Source organism: Notamacropus eugenii, chromosome 6, assembly GCF_028372415.1.
Source record: "Notamacropus eugenii isolate mMacEug1 chromosome 6, mMacEug1.pri_v2, whole genome shotgun sequence".
Lineage (NCBI taxonomy): Eukaryota > Metazoa > Chordata > Mammalia > Diprotodontia > Macropodidae > Notamacropus > Notamacropus eugenii.
The window spans coordinates 98,433,958-98,461,364 of NC_092877.1; the positions used below are offsets into that span (position 1 = coordinate 98,433,958).

The following is a 27,407-nucleotide window of genomic DNA, read 5'->3' on the forward strand; positions in this document are numbered from 1 at the left end:
TTCCCAATTTTTGTACCACTTCTCTTGATTTTCAAAATCCTTTTTGATCTCTTCTATGACCTGAGATCAATTCATATTTTTCTTGGAGACTTTGAATGGGGAATATTTGACTTTGTTTTCTTATGTTTGCATGCTTTGGTCTTCCTTGTCAGCAAAATAAATGTCTATAGTCTGATTCTTGTTTCGGTTTTTGCTCATTTCCCCAGCCATTTACTTGACTTTTGAGCTCTTTGTCAAAGTAGATCTCTATTTCCCATGGGGGTGGGAGGGTATACTGTAAGCTGCTGGATTCCCCCAAAATCTATGGACCTAGACTTCCAGAAACAGTCACTGTCTCTGCCTCTGCTGCAGCTGTGGCTGCCTCATGGGTTCCTCTGACCCTTCCTCCCCCTGTCTCCCTGGGGCTGAAGCCAGACCACCCCACTCTCCTGCACTGGTCCCACAGGCTTTTCCCACTGACCTGCCAATTTTTCCTCAGCGTTTTGAGGTCATGAAGTCTGGAAACCACCACAGGCACCAGTGATTCAGTCTTCCCAAGACCTGCTCAGGTCCTGTCTATGCTGGTGCGGCCCATGCTGGACTGTGCTTTTTACCCAGCTGAGCATGATAGATGCTTCTGGTAGACCTTTCAGGCTGGAGCTTTGTTTCATTCCATCATTCTGTGGGTTCTGCAGCTCCAGAATTTGTTTAGAGCCATTTTTTACAGATATATAGCTGGGTTTGAGAGGAGCACTCTAGAAAGTCCATACTGTTACTCTGCTATCTTGGCTCCACCCCCCTCAATTAACATTAAGCACCTACTACATGTCAAACACTGTGTTGGGGGCACAAAAAGAGAAAATATATAATCCCTGCCCTTAAGGATCTCACAAAACAGTGGAAGAGACAAGTGAGTAAATATTTACAAAAAGCTATGCGCAGGATCAATAGAAAATAATAGAGTTGGAAGGCACTAGAAGTAAGAGAGGTTGGACAGACTCCCCGTGGAAGATGCAGTTTTAGTTGGGACTCAAAGAAGGCACTGGGTGAATATGAGGATGGACAGCATTCCAGGCATGGAGGGCAGCCAAAGAAAATGCCCAGAGCCTAGGTATATGCAGAACAACTAGGAGGTCAGTGTAGCCTTATCAAAGACTAAGGGAGTATCAGGAAGTAAGGTGTAAAAAGCCTAGACATGTAGGAGGGGGACAGGTGATGAAGGGCTTTGAGCATTTTGCAATTGATCCTGTAGGCAATAGGGAGCCACAGAAGTCTGAGTAAAAGAGTGATATGGTTGAAGCTGCACATTAAAAATATCACTTGGGTGACTGAATGAAGGATGGGGAGCAACTTGAAGCAAGCAGACCTACCAGCAGTGTACTACATTAAGGAAGGAATATGTAATAATGGTTTGTACTAGACAGGTGGTAGTGTCAGGGGAGAGAGAAGGGGGCATTGCTGAAATGAAACACACAGATGTTGCCAAGAGATTGGATATGGGAGTAAGAGTTAATAAGGAGTTGAGGATGACAGGTTGGTTGCAAACCTGAAGGAGTGGGAGGATAGTGATGCCTTTTATACTAATAGGGAAGATAGGAGGGTGAAGACAATTTAGGGGAAAAGAAAATGAGTTCTGTTTTACACATACTGAGTTTAAAATATTTTACTGGAAATCTACTATCAGATATCTTAAAGGCAATTAAAGATGTAAAATTGGAGATCAGTGAAGAGGTTAGGGTAGAATAGGTTTAATTAAGAATTATCAGCACATAGATGCTAATTAAATCCATCAGAGCTGATGAGATCACCCAGGTAAAGCAGTATGGAAAAAGAAGAGAGAGACTGTAAAGGGGGAATAAGAATCAGAGTTAAGGGCAAGGAGCAACTCAGATTGGAAAATATTGAGTCTGGGGTGCCAATGGAATCCAATCTGATGCATTTCCACTTTATGCTTTGTGGCATGGTCTTTGATTATACTCAGCAACAGTATGGAGTGAATATGAGAGTCTAATTTTCAGAGACAGAAAAAGAGAAAGGCACTGAATCTGGAAATAACTTATTCACACAATTTATTTTTTCACCTAACATCTAGGGCTTGCTCCTTTTGTAAATAATTCAATGGCCTGGAAGCAGTAGTGAGGTACAAAGAATATGACCATCTCTGTTCCTAGAACTATGTGTTGGGATGAATAAGAAGCAGTGACCTAAAAAGCTTGTGATATCTTCAAGAGGGAACCAGATTTCTATTAAATTAAGGCTATGAAAGGAATACTGGCTGAAAAGTTCAAAAATCTAGGGCAGAAACAAATTCTTTTCTTTAAGGACCCCTTTTGAAAGTCTGGTGAAATCTCCTTCTCAAAATAGTAGTTGTTTCCTACATTCATAACTGAAAGAAATACTAAATTTAAGCTAGAGGTTAGTGAAAATAAAGATGTCATTTTCCTCCCATCCAAGTTCATAGATTCCCTGAAGTCTATCCATGGACCCCTTGAAGTTAAAGAGATCTGAACTGAGGTTTCCTAAGAGGAAATGTCCTAGAAAATGTGTTTATTGTGTTAGAATATGATGAGGCAGGAGTAGAACTGAAGAAATATGGATAAGGACTCAGAAGAAGTAGTAGCTTTCAAATGAATGGTTGAAATTGGATGACTGGTATTAGGAAGCTGGCATAAATGTGATACAATGCTGTGCCATCATGTCCTGTTAGTAAAATTTTGAAAAGAACTAGCGTATGTTTATTCAGAGAATGCCTACATAGCAGTATCACCAATGTGGTCTTCTGATCCTTAATAGCACAATTCTGAAATTGCAGATTCAGTTCCAGATCACCACAATAAAGCAAATATCACAGTAAGATGAGTCACCCACAACTTTTTGATTTCTCAATGCATATAAAAATTATGTTCATACTATGTTGCAATCTATTAAATGTGCAAATGTATTGTGTCTTTAAAAAACTGTACATAGCTTAATTTAAATTTTTTTTGTATTCAGTCATTTCTCAGTTATGTTCAACTCATCATGATCCCATTTGGGTTTTTTCTTGGCAAAGATACTGGAGTGGTTTGCCACTTCCTTCTCTGATTCCTTTTACAGATGGGGAACTGGGGCAAACAGGGTTACAAAGCTAAGTGTCACCTGAGAACAGATTTGAACTCAGGAAGATGAGTCTTCCTGACTCCCTGGTCAGCACTCTATTGTGTTACCTAGCTACCCAATTGAAAATGCCAACCATCATCTGAGCCTTCAGTGAGTCATAATCTTTTTGCTGGGAGAAGGTCTTGCCTCAGTGGTGATGGCTGCTGACTGATCAGGGTGGTGGCTTAGCTTTTGGCTTGTCTTGGCTTTCAACAAGCCTTCCTTATTAAGCTTAATCATTTTTAGCTTTTGATTTAAAGTGAGAGGTTTACAACTCTTCCTTTTACTTGAACACTTAGAGGTCATATTATTGTGTCCCAGGCAATAGAAAGGCCTGAGAAGAGGGAACAGCCTATCAGTGGAGCAGTCAGATCACGCACAACATTTATCAATCAAGTTCGTTGTCTTCTATGGGCATTTTTCATGGCATCCCAAAACAATTACAAAAGTAACATCAAAGATCACTGTCCACAGATCACCACAAAAGATATAATGACACTGGAAAAAATGTGAAATATTGTGAGGTTTACCAAAATGTGACAGAGACGTCATGTAAGCACACACTGTTGAAAAAACATGGCACTGATAGAGTTGCTCGATTCATTGTTGTCGCAAACCTGCAACTTGTAAAAATACAAAAGCTGCAAAGAACAAGAAAGCAAAGCACAATAAAATTAGATATGTCTTTATTGGAGGCAGGACAGGAATCCAATATTCTTGGTTCTCCATCCAAAACTCTTTCTACCCTGCTATACTGCCTCTCAATTAAAAAATAATAACCAGAGCCTCCATGTAGTAGATAGAAATCTTTAATTGATACTGAGAACACCCCCACGTCTTCTTAGTTCTTAGGTGTATAGTTGGTAAAGCATTTAGATGTGGAGTCAGGAAGATGTAAGTTTATATCCTGCTTCAAATACTGACTGGTTGTGTGAGCCTTATCAAGTCACAGTCTCTAGAAGCCCAAGTTTCATTATCCACAAAATAAGGTTATTGAACTTCCTGGTCTCTAAGGTCCCCTCTAGCTTTAAATCTATGATCCTAGTTCTTGTAATCAAATCTATTTTTGGTTAGATTAATGGGCCACTATTATTTTTATCCACCATATTTTTCTCAAGGCTCAATCCTGGTATCACTTCCTAGAGAAAGTCTTCCTTTCCTGACCAAACCCTAGTTCTTAATGCTTGCTGCTTCCTCGTTCCATTTTTTATTTACTTACCTGTGTTCATGTTCTACCTTCGTAGAAGGTAAGCTCCATGAGAGTGGTTTTACTTGTATCTTTATAGCCACTTAGCACAATGCCTTGCACATAGTAGGTACTTTGCAGATTGTTGTTGAATTTAATTGATATGTTCTTAAAATGCCTTATATAAAACTATAAGAATGTTATGAATGTTCCAACCTAGAATGTTGGAGAAAAACCAACCCAGTACATGCTATGTCAGGAGATGTCTGCTCTTCCTGAAATTAAACAAAGTTAGCTAGGCTCTGGTTTCTCTTAACCACTGATGACTATCTTAAAAATACAGCAACTATGTTTAGAATTTATTTCCTTAAAATAGGGACAGAAGCTTTTGTATCTTCTAAAAGAAATCCTCAATATCTTGAAGTAGTACTGCACCAAACAATTCAGACTGATGAGAATGCATTCTATTTGTAGAGACCATCAGAAAGCTCTCTTGGGAACTCATTCCAGTATCTAGGATCCTTTAATGTCAAGACATTTTTCCTAAGAGCTAACCAGAATCCCCCACACTCAAATTTAAGCCCATTTCTTCTTTCTTCAAAACAGGTGGAGAAAGATCACTCATAATTTACTACTATCATTATTTCACCTGATTCTTTCCTTCCACTGGGAACATCCCCCAAGAACAAAAATAAAAAAGATTCCTTCTGTTCTCCCTCCCAAATCTTCCCTTTTCTGAATTTAAGCTTGAACTTTTGGCTCAATCATACTTTCCCACTTCTTCCTCCTTTCTATGGCCCATTCCCCAAGTCCCTAGGGAGAACTTAACTCTTTCCTCTGTCTTTTATGATCTATCATAAATGAAATATTTCAACATGTTTCCTACATATAAGAATGGGTAGATATCCTTTACCTTCTTATATTAGACATTTCTAGCCCTTATTACATTTAGCAACAGAATGTTTAATTTCAGAATTTTTATATCTTAATTAACAAGGTCATTAAATTAATTTCAATTTTCCTTCAAGTTCAGAAGTTCTTTTCAACTTCTTCATGATCAGTTTTAAGTAGCCTATTTTTATCTAAAGTGAACCTTATGAATAATAAATGTAAAGGACAGATGAAGATCATAAAGAATCAAATATAAAAAAGAAAATTGGAAACTTTTTCAAACATGTTCTTGGCAGCCTACAATGCAATGCCTTAAGGGGAAAGCTTCAGAAACATTCTTTGGTCAGCTTTCTAAACTATAAATTTGAAAGGGTAAAATCCTGTGGAAAATTTTGTATGTAAACAGTCAATCAAAATAATGAGACAAAAATATCCACTTTGAATCTATATTATGTAATCAAACACAATATAATTTTCAATTTCAATTTCACCTTTTGTTTTGCTAGGCAGGAACAATCTGATTGATCTTACCACTAAAAGTAAAATTATTATATTTTGTGTCTCCTACTAAAGTCCACAAAGAATGACAGGAATTCACCTCTCTGCTAGTTGAGGGAAGCCTATGGATGCCTTCTTGAAATGTTTCAAATAGTTAAATTAAAATATGAAGTATTACAAAGGAAGCAAAATATATTCAAATGCAGTCATCATTTTTTTTTAAATTCACAAAGCTCAGCTAAAATCCTCTGCCATAGGATATAAGCTCCTTGAGGAAGAGATGTTTCCATTCATTGTATTTGCAGTATATAGCATAGTGCCTCTCACATAGTGGGTGCTTAGTGAAAGCTTTAAGTGAAACTAAAAAGCTGAAGTCTTTTGATAAGGGTCTAGCAAGTAGCTATAGGTATATGTGTATGTATGTATGTATATATATATATATATATATATATATATATATATATATATATATATATATATATATATATATATATATATATAAACTACGTATATATATGTGCTTATATACATATATGCATGTATATTATCACAAAATTCAAGGACCTATATAGTTAAGTTTAGAAGCTCACCACCATAAGGACGGGCACAGGTAATGAATTATTTGTCAACAGAGTAACTCAAGAAGACCAACTGATATGTGTATCCATGGAAGGAGTATACACCCTGATCCAGCCATGGATCTCTGATGTATTTGTAAAACACATTTTTATGCACATTCTAATCAGGAATTCTTCTTTCTGTTTTTGCTACAAAGGTCCTACTGAGAATCAGTCACTCCATATTCAGACTTGGAAGGCATCTCAGAGGAAGTTTCCTAATCCCACCCATGGCTAAGAATGAATCCCCTTTACGTTATACCTGACAGATTCTGGTTTTCCATGAAGACCCCATTGAGGTGATATGTTTGTTGGACTACCTCCAAAAACAGTCTATTCCACATTTAAATTACTCAAATTGTTGGGACAGTTTTCCATGCATCAATTTGGTTCTTATCAGTTTCTACCCATTGCTCCCAATTTTGCCTTCTGAAGCCAAAAACAATGGCTTGGTGGAAAAGTGGTGCATTTGAAATCAAAAGACTTGAACTGAAATTCTGGCTCTCCTACTTAATACCTGCAAAAATTAAATAACAACAATAATAATAGCTCTGGCCTTCGTATAGTACTTTAAAGTTTGCAAAGTGCTTTAAAAAACATTATTTTATCTTCACAATCACCCTGGAACACAGGTGCTATATTATCACAGTTTTTCAGATGAGGGAACTGAGGCAGACAGAAGTTATATGACTTGCCCAGGATTACACAGCATCTGAATTGGAATTAGAACTCAGGACTTCCTGACTCCTGATCCAAAACTTTCTATGCCACTTAGATGCACAGAGGAACAGCCGCTTAGCCCCCATAGGACTGGTTCTTCATCTGTAAAACAAATGGAGTGGACAATATCATCACTTAGCTCCTTTGAGCTGTAAATTTTTGTCCCTGTGATCCAAAGTCTAATAACTCTTTTATGTGACAGCCAAATACCTGAACACAGCTATTGTATCCTCTCTAAGGCTTCCCTTCTTTAGGTTAAATAGCATGATTTCCTTCAACACATCCTCTTGTGATCTAAGCTTGAGACTCTTTCCATTCTCAGTTGCCCTCCTCTGTATGTACTCTAGTTCACAAATGTGCTTCCAAAAATATGCTACCAGTTATAGGTCCATCTGTATATTCATTTAGCTCATGATTTACAAATGAAAGCACTACATCACTGTTCCCTTTTACCCCATTATACCTCTCAAACCAAGCTAATTAATTATCAAGACACTTAAATGTTCCCTCATTTATTCAACTGTCTATATCTTGTTTCTCCAATTGGACAATGATCTTCTTGAAAACGGGGGTTCAATTTATCCCTCATAAAACTGATATCATGTTAAATCCTCTGTAACTATTTATCAATCATCAATAAGCAATGACAAATCCTTCTACTCAATATCATATGACCATTTTAGCAATATTGGTTTTCACACAGGATAAAGTAGAAGTGTGTAAAAGAGGCCAGAGTCTATCAGTCAGTAATGCTTATGAGTATCTTGCTAAGTTTTCTATAAGATACTACTGAGAAAACAGGAAAATACAGCTAAAGAAAATGAAGAAAAGCTCCTTATCCCCAAAAAGAAGAGCATCCAGCCAATATTATGACAATAACCTTGTAATCTAATGGAGGACTGTATTATCTAACACAGACTGCTCTACAACATGTGATTATTTTCATATCTTGATATATTAATATTTTAATAAATTGTGTATATATTCCCCAAGATAGAAGCACAAGGGGAAAATATCTTTATTTGTAATAGTACTGTTGCAATACTTTATGTAGTGTCACTGAACAGCCTTAAACCAATCATGCTTACTTAACTCACTTAACTCACCTTCTAAAAATCATTTAAAAAGGAGATGCTTTATTTCACAATCTTTTATATATGTTTCTGTACAATTATTATGAAGACCACATTGGGGAAAAATCATTTTAATGTTACCAGACTCCTGACAAATATGGCCGCTGTCATTATATTAGGCAAGTTATAAGATTTTAAAATGAAATTTACATAAGTGAATTTCATGTTGAATGTATGGGAAAGAGTCATATCAATGGAATTTCAGGTAGTCACATGTTTCTTCTGGTATCATTAAATAAATAATTAGAACAATCCCTTTGTACAAAGAAATATGCCATTATTATCCCAGTAGGGCATAATCCTGCCCTTTCACTTGAAATAAGCTAGCAAGTTAGCTTCCTGATAAACAATGTAATATTAATATCACAGCTGGAGACCTGTTCTCTGAATACACACAGCAGGTATATGAATTACAGCTCAATTTAAGCTGAAAATACAATATTCCTTTCTAATGAGTGTCTTTGACTTCAAATTATACTGAAGGGTGGTGTTAGGAGCATAATTAGAGTGATTATGTATCATATAAAAGAAAATCTTATGTCTATAGCACATATTATGTCAGTTATGAAAAAGTGTATTAATTTATGCTATTTTTATTTCAACAACTATTTATTAAGCACCTACTAGGTGTCTTGTGTTAGGTACTTACAGGAGGAAAAAACGGTAATTAGGATATGATCCCTGCCCTCACAGAGTTTATAATTTAAGGAGGGGAAGTTACTTTTTTCAACCTCAGAAGACTTCTTTTCCTTCTTCCTACCTTTCTAAACTCATAAGAAATAAGAACGATAAAGCTAGTAATCTCATGGCCAACTAATTCAAATACCCCATTGGCATACTCTAAATTAGCTTCATGAAGATCTAAATGGAGTTGGCTTTTTCAAACTGAAGGGTAGAACACAGATCAAAAATATTCATTTTAATTCTTCTATGCAACATGACTAAAGTGAAAATGTGTTTAATAAGAATGTATGCTTAGAACCCATATACGATTGCTTACTGTCTCAGGGAGAGAGTGGGAAGTGAAGAAGGAGAAAATCTAAGATTTATGGAAGTGATTTGAAAAAAACTGAAAACAAATAAATTAATATAGTTTAAAAATCTGGATTTCCATCTAGATATAATCAGACAAGAAATCCAATTCTAAAGTTTCTATTCTTATGAAGTTATCTTAGACAGCAAACAGAAGCATTAGTACTTTAATAATTGTATTGATTAGAATTTTTATTTTATTTTCAAGACATAAGGCAACTATTCCGATAACCATGCACAGATCTGAGTCCCTGTTATGTATGTGTTCGTCCTTCATTGCTGAAGAAGACCATGCCATCAGAGAAATGATGACATGACTTGCACTTGACTTTGTTTTGAGTGAGGGAGGGCTGTGCAGGTCACCAGCCTCACTTCTCCTCCAGAGCCATCTGAACCCAGTGACCAGATATTCATCAGGATGAGTGGAGATGACCCAGGATGAGGCAATTGGGGTTAAGTGACTTGCCCAAGGTCACACAGCTAGTGAGTGTCAAGTGTCTGAGGTGAGATTTGAACTCAGGTCCTCCTGACTCCTGCACTGGTCCTCTATCCCCTGCACCACCTAGCTGCCCTGAGTCACTGTGACACTGAGGAAGTGATAATTCCCAGGTAATTTTGAAGTCTTGGGAATGTGGTAACATGAGTGAGGAAGGTGAAGAGAAGGTAGTGAGCCTTCTTAGCTTTTGATGAATTTATAATTCTACAATCAGATAACAACTGGTGGTGATGTTATAAGGCTTTTAATCAAATGAATAACTAGTAGAGGTGTTTTCTCTACACTCAACATCCTTGATCTTTCATCTAACTGATGAAATTGTTGACACTCCCTTGACTTTTCTGTCACTGTAGTGCCATGAGAAATCTTTTGCTTGTGAATGTTAGCCTGTCAATGATCATTTATTAAGTGGCAAATATGTTCTTGTACTAAGGACTGGGGATACAAAGAAAGGTCAAACATCAGTCCCTGACTTTAAGGAGCTTGTAATCATAACATCCAAAGAAACTCTGAATTATCTAATAATATTCTCATATTCTCTCTCATGTAAAAAATGTCAGTGCACACATACATGTGTATACATACAGCTGTATGTATGTAAATTATATGTCCATATTGTATGCTCTGATAGAAAATTGTCTGGGGGAGAGAGATTGTTTTATTTGTCTTTGTACCAACTGTCATGCAATAGGTACTTAATAAATATTTGTTAATTAATTCCCAATATGTTTCTCTGCATCCCCCTTTCTTCCAAAGGCAATGTACAGGACTCAAATCTCTTTCTTTCCTCTTAGAAATGTTTATAACCATTTACCATATTGTTATGAGGGTAAAGCCAATAAAGCACTTTTATCACAACTATGGCAACTATTTAATGCAAATAATATCATCATTTTTCTAGATAAGAAACCTAAATAAAGAAGGCAGGCTGAACTGCCCACAATGACACATTTACAAGGGATTGAATCTGACCTCAAACACTAGAACCTTGACTTCTAATTCTAAAGCTCCAATTCATTATTCCTTTAACTAGAAACATTCCGTACCCACTCAAGTGTTCTTGGAGCACAGCATCTAATCTTTGACCCTTCCTTTGCCCATCTTCATATCATGCCTTGTGTTAAGACTTGTCCATGTACATATCATATTCTTTCCCCTTGTCCCCTAGTAATTTGCAAACTTCATAGGTCAGGGATGATCTCCTTTCTCAGCAATGTATTTGCAGTATGTCTGTTTTCTACATAGTTATAACTTAATATATTTTACCAAATTGATTTTTTCCCACTATACACCTACCATACAGGGTTGTTGTAAGGGTAAATGAGATAATATTTGTAAAGTTCTTCACATAGTATCTGGCACATAGTAGGTACTTAGTAAATGCTTGTTCCCTCTCCACCACCTCTCACCCTCCTATGACACAGAGCCTCCTATGATAGCCATTTCTTAATCCTAGACTCTTTTACAAGTTCTCCTTCAGGAGGAGATACAGATTTCTAACTTTTCCTTTACCATAAGCAAACCCTTCCTTAGATTTTCTAAAGATTGCTGCTGGTAGTCAGTAATGAATAAAGATTCTTATTTTGCTGTGTGCCCCTAGACAAGATAAATCACCAAGACTCTGAGCTGCAGAGAAGATGCCAGTCTGCATTTGGGAGAATAAGTTACTCACTAGGAGTTTCCCACAATGAAGAAATGACATATTTGGTTATATATGTGTGTGTGCATGTGTATACACATGTGAATGTGTGTGATATGCATGTATATAATATGCACATATGTTTATTGAATACATATATTTATGTGCACCTAAAAGGTATACATATGTGTCTATGTATCTCCTCGTCTTTAGGTCTTTGAAAAAAGAAAAAGGCACTTACTGATCTAATCTCAAATATTTCTTCCATGGATTTCAGGTTATCCAGTACAGACCTTACAACCATTTCCATTGGATTCCTTATAGGTCACAGTACTGCTAATACTCGAAAATCCTATCTTACCCATGAGCCATTCCTCATTATTCTTGGCTTTCTTGAAATTAATCTGTGCTACTTAACATTTTCATCTATGCTGCTTTAAACTGTTGTCAGTGGTTTAGATAAAAGTATAGATAACATGTCTATCTAATTTCTGATCCTAAAAACCTGAGAGGGATAACTAAACCATTAGATGACAAGGTTAGGGCCAAAAAAAGATTTTGACAGGCAAGAACTTAAAGCCAAATCAAATAAGAAGAAATCAAATAGGGATAAAGATAAAGTTTCATACATAGGCATAAAAAAGTCAAGTACAATATGTGGAAGGTAGAGCAAGATAGTGATTAAAACTGGGGGAAAAATTCTGAAGGTTTTAGTGGACCAGAGGGTCAATGTGAGTTAAGTCTTATAGAACAGCCAAATAGTTAAGGTGATTTTACTTTCTATTAAGAAAAGAATGCCTGTAATTAGGGAGATGATGGTCCTGTTGTACTCTTCCTTGGTCAGACCACAAATCTTGAACACTACATTACATTTTGACCAATGCCTTCAAAAATGAGTGCTCATATCAAGAATATTCAGAAGCTGGAGACTAGGAGGAGGCAAGGCCTTAAGATTGTGTCATATGAAAACTGGTGGAAATAGCTAAGGAGGTTTAGTCTGGAGGAAAGAAGACTTAGTGAGAACATGATGACCCTTCAATTATTGAAAGACTGCCATATTGGAGAGAGAAAAAAAAAATCATTCTGCTTGGTTCTAGGCCAGAATTAGGGGCAATGGGTGAAAGAAGCAGAGAGGCAAGTTTAGGTTTGCTGTAAGAAAAAAAAAAAACCTTCTAAAAGTGAATAAGAGGGAGTGGTAGAAATCCTAGGTTGACTGTTCCTCCTCTCTGAACGTCATCGAACAAAAGCTACTTCTTGAGTCTGGATGGAATAGAGAGGATTCTTATTCAGGAATACTAGCGTCTCTCCTATCTGAAAGCTTAGATTCCATGTCCTTGTATCTACTCAGTGAGTGGCATAAGAGATGCATGTTGGTTGATTCATTGAAGGCATGGATAGGCTATGATGTGTGCTCACCCCCAGTCAAATATCTGATCTTAGTGTACCAATCAATAAAGCACTGAATCCTCACCATCCTCTGGCCCAACATTATCTGATAGCCTTATTTCCTTTTACTGTCATATAACTACTCTGTACTTCAGCTATAACTACCCTATCTTATTCATGCATTTCTTATGTTTGTATCCCTGACAATAACTAACATGGTGCCTCGTGCACAACTGATAATTAACACATTTTTTAAATAAAGAAAATGAATATCAGCTTATGTGCTAATATTTTCTGGCTTTGAAGTTATACTCTGAGAAACACATTTCTCTGTTTATATGAAATCTTCAGTCTGATTTTGGGAATCAGACTTATTCTTCATTTAGTAAATAGGTCTTCTAGATAAGAAAAATTTCCTATATCTATTAAGAAATTGAGGTCAGAAAGGCAATGTTACATCACAGATAGCTGGGCTCAGAGTCAGGAAGATCTGGGTTCATGTCATACCTTGAATATATACTAGCTCTATGATTCTAAATATGCTTATTTAGTCACTAAACTTCTCATTTGGTCACACCAACTTTCTAAGACTTCAAATAGTAGAGATAATTAATCTGTACAAGGAAATTAAGGTGCTCTCTGGCAGCTCTACACCAGTAAATTTATAGGTCTAATTAACAACAATGATGGAAAGAAAAGATAAGTTGATGTCATATCCAGGAGTTTGCATCCATGCCATTCACCTGCCCATGTGGAAAAACTGGAGTGATTAATTATAAACAAAATGAAATCAATGTAAAAGATTAACCTAGATAACCTGAGATAAAGGTCCTCGGCTCAGGAACTCTATTCTCCATATTGCCTAGGACAGTGGTGCTATGTATTCTCATGGAGTTGAATTGAAATTAAAATTAAAATAATAAATTTATTAAAACAGTAATTATAATTACCTGGAAAATGTCCTTAATTCTATGCTTCATTTTGCCTGTAAAAATCAGCCTATAAAAAAGTAAGAATAAAACCATTTTTTATATTTCAAATGACTTTTTTAAAACTAAATATCTAAATATTTAAAATATCAAAAATATCAAAATATTTAAAACTAAATATCAAAGACTAATATCAAGAAAAAAGTCATGGGAAAATGTGGACAGAAATCATTTATTTGTATAAATTTTTGTCTTAATTTGCCAATAAAAATGACCCTAGCTAAAGTTACTATTAAAGTTACTCCATTTCAGAGACCACAGAAGCCAATGCTTATTTACCTTGGATCGATACTCTAAATAAAGAAAAGAATTCATGAAATGAATCCAGTGTGGCTGACAGAAGGCCGAGTTAACAACCTTGGACAGACTGTTGTCAGCTTATGCTGGAATCGCTCACATTTCCCATGAACATTTTTCAGCTGGAGTACTCTTTTGAACTACTGACATGTTGATTTCCAGACAGGAATCTGTTGCATATGATTACATTGCGGACGCAGAGGATACTCAAAGGAACAAAAAAAGAGGCTTAAGAACATGTCATTCCTTTGAGACATATAACTAGAAAGATGATAATAAATGACGCTGAAAAGACAGCAGCTTTTAACACTTAAAAAAGCCCTACTATCTTTGCAAACACTTATTTGTGAAGTCATGGGAGAGGAAAAGATTGAACAATATTATTTAAGTCAGATATGCTCAACTTAATGAAATCTCATGAAAAGTACGCCAGATTGTTTAAAAAATTGTTCCATTCACTCTTTAAGGAGGAGGACATCAAAAGATGAGTTTTCTGAGTCTTCCCACATTTGGCCTTCCCCTTTCTCTCTGTCTCTCCTCTTGAGAGACCAAAATGGAAAATGGCCAAAGTTTGTTGGAGGAAATCAAAATTCATTTACTAAATATTTATTGAGACCCTACTATATGTAATTAACTGTGCCGGACAGTAGACCTGGTCTTGCCAGTCAGAAATGAAAAGAAAGCACCACAGAACCCTTCTTTGCACTCAGGTTATATTCATATAAATGCATATGTATATATATGTACATGTGTTTTTGTGTATATATTATTTGTGTGTTTCTCTATGGACTATATAGCATATATAAAGCATATATAATCCATGAGATGATTATAAAGTTTATGAGTTAATCCAGGCTTTACATTTCTCTTCCTTTTCCCTACAGTTGAATAGCCTTTGACCATTTATTTGCTCGTAATTGCTTCCATTTCATTCCATAGTGGGTAGAGACAAATAAATCATAAATCAGTCAAATGCTGTCATTGAGATCAAACAGAATTTGAGTTGGAAGAGACCTCCTCAGTATTCTAGTCTAAAATGTAACAAAAAAGTAATCTACATTATAATTGGGCCTAGAAATGATCATCCAGCTTCTGCTTGGTGACCATTCATGAAAATGAACCCAATACCTCTCAAGGCAAGCCATTTCACTTTGGAACCAGTCTAATTTTCTGTGAGTTTATACATCAAGCATAAATTTGTCTTTTTGCAACTTCCAACCGTTGTTTCAGGTTGTGCCTTCTAAAGCCAAACAAAATAAATCTAATTCATCTTCCAAATAACAAGTATTCAAGTAGTTAACATTAGTTATATCATGTTCCTACCCACTTTTTTCTCCAGATTAAACATGATCATTTTTTAAACTCATCTTCAATATCCTTGACTATTGTGGTTATGCTATCATAAGTTTTTCCCAGCTTATCAGTGTCCATTTTAAACTGTATTCCCTAGAAGTAAACATGTTACTCCAACTGCGTTTTGTCTAAGGCAGAATTGAGGAAGAGCACCACATCTTTACTTCATTTTTTCTTAGCGTCATTTTCCCGTTAGCTCATTAATCTTACAATCCACTCAAAATTACCAGATATTTTTCAGACAACACGTTGATTAAACTTTTCTTGCAATATGTACTTGAGGATATTTTTTATGCAAGTATTAGATTTCACATTCATTTCTGTTGGAGTCCATATTATTACGTTCAGCATAATACTCTAATGAACTGCCAAGAACTTTTTTGGCTTCTGACCCTGTTATGCAGGGTCATGAGCAATGCTCCCAACATTATTTTATCTGCCAATTTGATAAATATGATATTTTTGTTTTTATCCGAGTCACTGATGAAATGTTAAATAATACAGGTTCAAATATAGATCTTCAGAACATACCACTGGGGACCTCCTGCCAGGCTGACATTGATCCATTACAATTGGTCTTTGGGATTCAATTTTAAATCTACCTCATGATAGTACAGTCTTAGCCATATCTTTCCATCTTTCTCATAGGAATAGTATGAGAACTTCACTAAAATGTGGATAAATGATATCTGTAGCATTCCCTTCATTTACCAGTTATACAACCTCATCAATAACATCTGCCTGGCAAACATGTTTGGATGAAGCCATGTTGGTTCTTTTTTTTTTTTTTAAATCACTATTTCACTTTCTAGATATTCACTAATCATCACATTAGTGGTCTGTTCCAGAGTTTACTCAGGAATAAAGTCAAACTTATTGGTCTGTAGTTTTTGTTTTTAATTTTCTTCCCTAAAAATATCATGACAATATTTTCCCTTCTACCATCCTGTAGTGTCTCTCATGTTTCCTATGATCAAATGAGACATAAATTCTAGCTTCACCAACATCATAATGAGTGAAATAAGGACCTTGTGATGACTTCTCATAATAAAATATGGAGAATATTGTATTTTCTAAATAAAATTTCTTGTCCATAAGGCCTCTCTTTCTGGATCCCTCATTTCCAGGAATCCAGGGCCTATGGACAGTTAGGGACCCTCCCTTCCCTTCTCTCTGTGATAGTGCTATGGACTGTAGCTGAAACTTGGTAGTTAATCAAATCTCTCTTTGTTTGATACTATGGTCACATCAGCTAAGCTCCCTCTCCTCCCCCCACCTCCATTTTACTTTAGTTATAGAATAGCCACATCAGCAGTTAGTTAGGTATTAAACAAGGAAGTCTGTTGGGATAGGTGAATATTTCCCAGGGTTTGTCTAGTTTTTCGTGCTTGATTGTAGGCCCATCTCTCAGCCAATGGAGAAGTAGGATGGTGGGGGGGTGGGATTCTCTGTGTTAGGATATATGATGGTGCTTTATCCTCTGTAAGTTGCCTCCTTCCATTAGCCCTGTCCTGGTGGAGAGACACCCCTTTCTCGTGAGAATTGAATAAAACATTTTCTGTTCTTACCTCAAGAAGCCTCTTAATTTATTTAAAATTTTGGGTAAGGGTCTTGTAACCCACACGATCATCATCAATAGGCATAGGAGGAGTGGTAGTAGTGTTAGTGGTGGTGGTGGTAATACTATATAATATATATGCTATATGTATGTGTATACATATATGTATACATATATGTATACATAATATGCTATATATACACATATATACATATACATATAGAATAGCTCTTTAAAGTTCACTCACAATGACTCAACATTCTTGTAGACTAGTTCTTTTACTACCTAACCATGTATTTCCCCTAAGCCAGATTATTTGAATTCATAAGAAAAATTAGGTACTCTCTTACATCTCTAGGATATCAATTCTCTGCTCGACATTTTATTTTGTCCTTTCCATAGTGAAGGTAATTCTCCTTGGTAGTTCTATTGTTGCCCTATTGTCATTTATCATGGTATATGCCACCATGTGTTTTCTCTCATAATCTTCTTTCTCCCAATATGTATTTTGTAAGATGAACGTCTTTGACTTTCCTCACCACGTCAAACACTTTGTAAGGTACCAAGGAGTAGAAGAAAAAAAAGAAAGAAAGAAAATTCCCATATTTATCCTGTTTATATTTCACTGGAGTAACCCAACATAAACACAAATAAGTTTTAAAAATGGAGATTAATTATCAGCAGAAAACACTAACTTATGAGGGAGGGGAAAGATCAGTTAAAAGATGTTTCCTAAGCTGAATTTCAACAGGAGGCCAGAGATTTCAAGAATCAAACAGGAGGAGGCAGAGCATCCCATGCCTAGGGGACAGACAATGCAAAGGCTGTGCATTTTGAAGTTTGGATTGAATAAAATGTATTTGTCCATTTTCCTGAATAAAAGAAATCATTGTTCCAGTCTTGAGAACTCCTTGAAGACAGGATGAAAAACTTGAAGGTCATAGCTGGGCACAAGTGAAATTAGCATGAAGTGAAATATTATTTTGTAAAACTACCAAGATATAACACATTGTCTGGGTCTCTCATTTGCAAGGTTCATATCTTGGCCTCTGTGATGGTTATTTATGAACCTCTGACTTCTTATTGCCTACTCTTCAGCCCCAGGAGAATGCGAAATCCTTGAAGAATTGTGTTTTGTTTCATTTTTATTCCCAGCACCGAACAGAATGCCTTTCACCTATTAGTAGGTGTTTAATAAATGTTTGTCAAATTGAATGGAATTAATAAAATTGTGACTCACAAGAGATAAAGGCAATGGGGGCTAGTATTTACTTTCAAAATTGGTGCATTAAAACTAAATTTCAACTGAAAGTCTACAAAAGGGACTAAGCTAATGGAGATGAGGTCAGTCACTGACAGCATTTTGATGTTAATTCAAGTTTCAAATGAACCTAATGAATTTGCTCATTGTTTCTGAGACAGGCAGTCATTGCTTCTGCAATTAGCTGCAGAGTTGAGTCCACCTTCAAGCCTCTCTCACATTCATCGAGTTCAATTTAATAGAAATAGCTTGAAAAGGAAATACAAAGACTTTGAGAGAAGGAAAGGATGTACAGAGTTGATTGTTCTGGGGATAATTATGAGGTAAGGGGAAGCAATTCAGGAATGAGAGAACAAAATCCTTTATTTAATCAATTCAACATATATTATGCCTACAATGATTAAGACATTGTGGTAGCATGAGGATCCAAAAGATAAAATGAGAGTCCTTGTCCCAAAGAGGTTACATTCAATGTATGTATATCCCAATAGCACATATTTCATGGGAACATATGGTGTTGATGGGACAAATATCATGGGATATCAATATCACTTTTGCCCTCTTTTGTTAGGGACTATAGTTTTATCATTTTAGGAAATTCTTAGTGTGAAATTCTCTCCATTGATAAAACTTAAAGAGTTATCTGGAGATACTAAGAGGTTAATTGACTTATCCACTGGCATATATATACCTAGTATGTGTCAGAAGCAGGACTATAATTCAATTTCTTCCTTGAAGACTAACCTATACCCACTATTTCATGCTGCCTCAATACCAAAAACAAAACAAAACAAAAATCTCAATTTATATCTTTTTCTAAGTGCCATCAATTCATGGATTGGATTTGCAAATTGCCCCATTACTTTTCCTGGAAATTACAAGTTTGTTTTTTCCCCAATTAGAACTGTAATTTAAAATTCTTTATCTAACTTTTTCCACATTCTTTCCCCTAGACCTACCTCATAGATTATGTTTCCAGTTTCTAGTCATTTATTGACTAATTTGCATCAACATAAAATCATTACCTGGTAGTTTTTACAGCTTGGCTCCTTACAAAGATAACCCTCTTTTTGAGGATCCCTTTCATTTGTCAGAAAATTAAATGTTTTAAAGAAATTTAAATATATCAGGGTTTTCAAAAAGACAAAAATAAATAATTTCTTCATAGCATATCTACTCTCCCTGATTGCCAAGTCCAATATTGACATTATATATCATCTTTCCTGTTCTAGTACCACTTCCAGGGATCCCTTATTCATCTGATTATTCTTTAGCTATTAATAAAATGAACTGCTTTTCGGTAGTAAAAATTATTCCCACAGGACAGTGACTGAACCAATAGCTTGACCTGTTGTACCTTATTGGTACTAAACAGTGTAAGATTGGAAAACATAGTGAATGGTACTGAGGTCAAGGTAAAGGGGCTCAATTTTAATATGAGTCAGTTATCTCAAGTTTCCTGGGACCCTAGACTGAACCCAGGTCATTTCACAATTTTTTGTCAGTGGCCACAAGAAGTACTTGTAAGAGAGTATAGATGACTCTACAGAGCATATTACCCTGATCTGGGGAAAATAAATTTTTAAAAAGCATATCAAAGCCCATGTCTTTTGCTAGCTGAAGAGAATAATCTCTATCATATATGGAAACAGTTTACAAATTTTAATATAATAAAGACAAAATTCTTACATCATGATCATTTCATTCCATACAATATTATGTACTTCCAATGAAAATAATTATTTATTGCATTCATGAGAATGAAAGACAGTATGAAAGTTAAAGAAAGAACATCTAATTATACCAAAGCTAATATCTAAAATTCTTTTAAAATGCATAAATATTATTTAATTAGGAGCACTGGACTGCACCCTTTCCATAATTGGTTATCTCTATTTCAGAATGAATTTAAAAACAATACATAGGATAAAAAAAACTTCCAGCAGTATTTTCTTTCCAGCACTAGTAACCTTGAAAGCTATTAAAGTCTCTAAATATAGAAGACGAAACCGAGTTGGAAATTTCTACTGATATTCATGGAGAAAGGACTTAACAAGGTCATTTTGTTTCAGATAAAACTATACCGTTCAAATAACCCCTGTGCAAGCATAAGCATGTTATTTGGGGTTAAAATTTAAGGTCATTACTTAATTAGTGACAAGTTTTCCCCCCATTTCTATCAAGCCCAAAGTGCTGCCTGAGAGTAGTGGCAGTGACATGGACTTGGGGAGTTAACAGAATGGAGGAGAATACAGATTGACTCGGTGTAGTAGCAAGCAACCCAGTATACATAGGAGGATCTACCGTACAGGTTCTTAGATCTGCTTTTCTAAAAGGAATGCAGCTTTTGAGGATCAGCAATCTACTTTAATTAGATTCACCTATAAAGAAAATACAAACAGAGAAATAAAGATCAACAGACAGGGTTTCTAACTGCCTGACCATAAGCAATACATACAACAGACAGATCCAACTGTATGACCATTACATACATATGTAGTTACCAGAGAGAGAAGCACCAACATCTGGGTTTTCAAAGGGAGGGGTGTACTCCTTAATGGCTACCCAGAGTCTCATCTGGAACACGAACTTTCTTCCAAGCCCCCAAAGAAAAACTTCATCTCAGAGTAGTATACACTTTTCAGAGCTGGAGGGCATCATGACCCTCCTGACCCAATGCCTCATTAAAATTAACAAAAGCTTCCCTTAATGGGCTTCAGGGGAGGCCTATTAATGGGAGGGGAAGATCTGGTCATCATGGCAGAAGTTTCAGTCCCAACTCTGCAGCTAACTAGTTGACTGACCTTGGTTAACTCATCTAACTTCACTGAAGTTTAGTTTAATCCTGTGTAAAATGATAAGAGTCAGAATGTATTAGATGCCTTCCAAAGACCTTTCCAACTCTGAAAGTCTAAGAACTCTAATAGGTATTGCATTTCTTTCTAGTCTGATGATAAGGTAATAATTTTACCTTAAAATTTAGATACAGTGTTGTTTGCCCAATAACTCTAGTCAACTTTTAACTAAGCTTAATATCTGCAATACATGTTGCAACCTGATAACATTAAATTTGGAATTCAACAAATATTTAGTTAGTGGCCATTAAGGCTGAGACAAAAAGCTAGGTACTGGGAATACGAAGATTAAAAATGACACATTCTCTGTCCTCAAGAAGTTTACATACTCCTAGAGTAGTGAAAAAAATTGTAAGTAAATGACACAGTGTTGTGGGAACAAGGAAAAGATCCACAGTGCTCTAGGAAAATTTGAGAAAGAAAAACCCATACAGGTTCTTAGATCTGCTTTTCTAAAAGGAAAGCAACTTTCAAGGGGTCAGCAATCACTTTAATAAAGCACATGTATGATTTATTTAGTTCAGGGTAAAATGTCAGCACCCTGAACTTCAAAAAAAAAAAAGTACAGAGAAATCAAAGTCAGGAGACAGGGCTTCCAGCTGCCTGACATAAGCAATACATACATCATAGATCAATAGACAGATCCAACTGTCTGACCATTACATACATAATTACCAGAGAGAGAAACACCAATATCTGTGTTTTCAAAGCCAGGGGGCTCCCTAGCAACTGCCAAGAGTCTCATCTGGCCAAACAAACACTTCCAATGAGTAAACCCCAAAGTAAAACCTCACCTCAGAGTATTTATACCTTTTTCAGAGCCTGAGGGCATCACAACCGTTGAGAATCAGTGTCTCATTAACAAAAGGTGTGGGCCTTCCTACAAAACTCCCCTAATTAAACTCCCCTTAATGGGCAGGCCCATTTATGGATGGAGAAGATTTTTAATCTCTTAGCATTAGAGGGCACAACACACCATGGAGAAGGAAAGCTTTGTTGAAGCTCTATGAGGAAGCAGAAGAAGCCAGGGTAGGCAGCTGACAGGAGGTTTCAGTCATGGGATTCCTGACTGGTTGAAGAGACAGTAAAGTTCATTGGAGAAGATCATTATTGGCCACTACTGCCCTTCAGTTCTACTTGGAGTTTGAGGGAAGTGAAGTCCCTCAGAAGTACCTGCTGCTCTCTCTTACCCTTTTTGGTATCAGAGGAGAAAGATAGGTTATTCAACTGCTTTACTTTAGCAGAGGTACTTTATCATTTTTATGTAATGGACCACTTTGCCAATCTGGAGGAGCTTATGGACTCCTTCTCAAGACAAGTCAAGAAAACAAGCAAGTACTATTAAGTGCCTACTCTGTGCCAGGTACTATATTTAGCATTGGGGACACAAAAGAAAAGGAGATGGAGTTTTTAATGCCTTTTGCATTTTATCCTAGAGGTAATAGAGTACGGTTTTTTTTTAAATAGGGTAAGATATGGTCAAACTTGTTCTTGGAAAAGATAAATTTGCCAGTAGAGTAAGAAAGTGGACTGGAATGGGGAGGAACTTGAGGCAGAGAAGTCAACCAGAAGGCTATTGAAATAGTTCAGGCATATAAGGTATGAAGGTCTGTGTCAGGGCAGTGGAATTATCAAAAGAGAGAAGAGGATGTATTCAGAGCCAATGTCAAGTTAGGAATCCTAGATAACTGGAGGTAAGGGGAATGGCCTGCTAGAGAAATAGGAAAGTTAAGACAGGGAGAAAAGTTGGAGAGAAAGGTATTGAGTTCAATTTTAGCTATGTTGAGTATAAGAGACACTGGATACAACATGTCTAATAGACAGTTGGAGATACAAAACTAGAGGTCAGAAAAGAATAATATTTTCCATGTATAAAATAAAATACTTGGTTTATAACAGAAGCAAATTTTTTTGAATGACAGTTAACAAATTTTTTTAAAAAATTCATGGACTTCAGCTTAAGAATTCCCACTGTATAGGAGGAAATGTTGTAATCTAACTTGGCAATGTAATAGTCTAGTGAATGAAGAACTGGCTGTGTTTATCTATCTTTCTCAAAGGGTGAAGTTGAGCTGCTTTTCTATAAGAACTATTTGCTACAAGCCAAGGATGATGCAGTATCCTGATGAATTAAAAGTTGCCTGGACTTGAATGTATTATTCAAAGAGAGGGCACCTACAATAAACTGTGCAATTTTCTGACTTAAAGGAAACTGCTAGCTAATTTAAGAGTGTAACACCTTCCAAAACTCACTTAAAGGTGATTATAAATAGAAAAAGCTTGTCAACATTTTACTTTGTTTTGTTTTTAAGATTTGTCCAAATGTTTACAGCAGCTCTTTTTTGAAATCAAAGAGAAGCCCACCAATTAGGAAACCAAACAAGCTGTGGTATGTGATTTTAATAGAATATTATTATTAGAAATGACAATCCTGATGATTTCAGAAAAATCTGTAAATACTTACATGAACTGATGCGTAATGAAGTGAACAGAAGCAGGAGAACATTGTACAAAGTAAAAGCAATTTTATTTGATGAAGAACTTTGAATGACTTAACTATTCTCAGCAACACAATGATCAAAGACAATCCCAAAGGACTAATGATGAATCATACTATCCAACTCCAGAGAAAGAACTGATATTGTATGAATACAGACTGCAACATGCTATTTTCCACTTTCATTTTTTTATTTTATTCAAGTCTTCTTGTAGAGAATGACTAATACGGAAATATTATACATAATGGCACATGTATAACCTATTTGATTGCCTGCCATCTCAGGGAGGGGGGAGTGGAGGGAGGAAAAGAGGGAGTGAGGTAAAGAATTTGGAACTCAAAACTTTAAATGAAAGTGTTTATTTTTTTGAAAAAAGGCTAGATTTGCCCAGCTGGACAGTGTTAGGAATCAAAAAGAGAGCATTTAGCAAAGAATCAAGTTCATAGGGTACAGATATTCTTGAATAACCCAATGATATCAGAGACTACAGTTCAGAGTTGAGAGTTACCCTGAACACAAGGGTTTTTTCTCCCTTATTTGTTTCCACGTCACATTTGAGGTGCACCCACTTTTCCACACAGATTCTACATGCATTGGTAGGAGACTCTGACTTATATTCATGTGTAAATTATGTTTTTATTATTTCTACATTTGATTTAATATGAGTACTTGTGATGTCATTATTTTTAAATGTCATCTCTGAGCAAATAGTTATATTTGTGATCTTAAAATGCCATCATTGTGAGTGGATGGTTTGTGTAAATGAACATGCACTTGTAGGGGCTTAAGAGCTAAAATTATTAGTGTCACACATGGGGGTCAGAAGTGAGTAGTGTAGCAATGGCATGGTGGTCTTTCTCTTGGAACCTAGACCTTGTCAGTGTGAGAACAGGTTGGAAAAAAACAAGCCAGCCCAGAGATTAAACAGTCTTCAGAAGTCCATGTTAGAGGTGTGAAGCTATACAACATGAGCAGCCACCCCTTTGCACTACAGAAGTATAATAACTGATATCAAAATGTTGTTACCCATCCATTTAATCAATCTTGGTGGGGGGAAATTGTTTCTGGTTGCATACCATATTAAAAGAAATTTAAATCATGGTTTCATATCAGAAATGAGAGTGAAACAGAGTTCACATTTTTCATGGTGTCAGATTAATATAATCAATGATGAAGTTTAATAATAAAATCAAAATAGGAAAACATTAGTATGGCAATATATTAAAACCCATTTTCCCCTTTTTGGCAGAATGCCTTATTCACTGATAAAACATTTCTTCTTTAATAATTGAAAATGAGTAACAATACTGAAGGAAAATTGTTACAACTTTTAAATTCATTTTTACCACCACAAATGCCATAATTAAATGTAAATACATACATTTAATATATACATATACATAATCACACATAAATATGTGCTCCTACATGGGAAAAAAGTGATTACAGTGTATATAAATAGTTAAGAAAGAGTTGCCAAGATATTTAGGAGGAAGCATAAACCTAATTTTAATAATTGGCAAAACAAAGAATAATAAGGAAAACAATGCTTCTAGAAAAGGAGTTCAATATTTTTCATCATCCAAGAGTAACACAAATCACTGCTTGAGGAAAAAGGAGTGTGCCTTTAACACCCTAATTACCATGTACCCTTTTCTCACATACAAAGTTACCTATTTACGTCTATAAGCCACAGTAAAAAAGAAATAATAATTACTTATTTTTTTCATAAGCAAGGTTTGGCTTCCTTTTAGAGTTCTTCTGACAATGGTAGACAACTAGGGGCAAGCAAATCATCCTTGGTACATGTGGCATGTACCAAGTGAATCTAACCCATTTCATCACCTCCTTTGTTAATATCACAGGAAACAACTCAACATCCTGAATCCAAGAGCTGTGAGAATAGGGTATGCCCAGACTATCAACCCTGATTTCAATCTAAGCTCCACAACTATCACTGAGGGAAACAATTGTCATGGGTAATCAACAATTTATTTTTTTGTTCAGTCATTCAGTTATATTCAATGCTACATGACCCCATGAATCATAGCATACCAGGTCTTTCTATCCTCCACTATTTCTCAAAGTCTTTCCAAGTTCATGTTCATTGCTTCCATGACATTGTCTATCAATCTTATTTTTCCATGATACTATATATCATCTTGTCTCATCTCCTTGCTGTCCAAGACTCTGAAGAGTCCTCCAGCACCACAATTCAAAAGTATCTATTCTGTGGCACTCAGTTTTCCTTATAGTCCATTTCTCACAATCATGCATTGCTAGTGGAAAAGCCACGGTTTTGACTATACAGACATTTGTTGGTAAGGTGATGTCTCTTCATTTTAGTATACTGTCTTAACTTATAAGGAACAAGCATCTTTTAATTTCATGGCTGCAATCACTGTCTGCAGTGGTCTTTGAGGCCAAAAATACAAAATCTGATACTGCTTCAATTTCTTCTCCCTCTTATTGCCAGGAAATGATGGGACCAGTTGTCATGATCTTAGTTTGTTTGCTTTTAATGTTAAGCTTCAAACTAGCTTTTACACACTACTCTTTGACCCTCATCAAGAGACTTCATAATTCTTCTTCACTTTTTGCCATCAAAGTGGTATTATCTGCGTATTTGAAATAATTGTTATTTCTCCCAGCAACTTTAATTCTGACTTTTAATTCATCCAGCCTGGAATTTCATGTTATGTATTCTACTTATAAGTTAAATAAATAAAGTGACAATAAACAGTCTTGTCATACCCTTTTTCCAATCTTAAACCAGTCAGTCCTTCCATGTTCAGTTCTAACTGTTGCTTCTTGATCTTCAAACAGGTTCCTCAGGAGAAAAGATGATCCTATATTCCCATCTCTTTGAAGACTTGCTGTATTTCATTGTGATCTACATAGTCAAGGTTTTAGTGTGGTCAATCAAACAGAAGTAGATTTTTTTCTTGAACTTCTTTGCTTTCTCCATAATCCAGTGCAAGTTGGCAATTTGGTCTCTTGTTCCCCTGCCTCTTTGAAATCCAGCCTACTCTTCTGGTAACTTTCAATTCATATGTTGCTGAAGGTTATCTTGCAGAATCTTAAGCATAAGATTTCTGACTTGTAAAATGAGCACAGATGTTCAGTTATTTCAACATTCTTTGGCATTGCCTATCTTTAGGATTGGGGAATCTGTTCCAGTCCATTGACTACTGCCCAATTTTCCGGATTGACTGGTGTGTGGAGTGCAACATTTTAATATCATCTTTTAGCATTTTAAATAGTTCAGCTAGAATTCCATCACCTCCACTAGTCTTATTGTTAGTAATGCTTCCTAAAGCTCACTTGATTATGTTCTCCAAAATGTCTTTCTCTACATCAGTAACCACACCATTGTGATTATCAATGATGTTAAGATCTTTCTTGTATATTCTTCTGTACATTCTTCCTGCCTCTTCCTAATATCTTCTGTGTCTGTTAAGTCCCTACCATTTTTGTCTTTATTCAATAATGTATACCAGCCAACAATTAACAGAAGAAATAGGCAACACCTTTGGCTATTTTTAGAAGGTAAAATGAGCATCACAATAGTTAAAATAACAGGCTAGTGGCACCAAAAGTACAGATTTTTCTAACACTGACCCATGAGCTTCTAATAAAAAATGGGAGAATATACTTTTTAACCTTGGGGGGGGGGGATCCTAACTTCTATTATTTATTGAACCTACTACACTCCCAAATCAGTAGAGATGCCAGAAACCTATGAGTCTTTTTGCCCTAAAGAAGGAAATATTTGATAGTTATCAGCATCATATATAAACTACAGGGGAGTCTTAATAACATAACCATTAAGTATTAAGTTGAACTAGTAAGCACATGGACCAGTAAGAGAATCATTAGTT

At 35.8% G+C, this 27,407-nt stretch overlaps 1 protein-coding gene across 1 annotated transcript in view; it reads right to left on the reverse strand.

The window, feature by feature from the left end:
* Nucleotides 1-27,407, reverse strand: part of KCTD8 (potassium channel tetramerization domain containing 8) — a 295,119-nt gene that overhangs the window by 164,992 nt on the left and 102,720 nt on the right. The window lies entirely within an intron of this gene.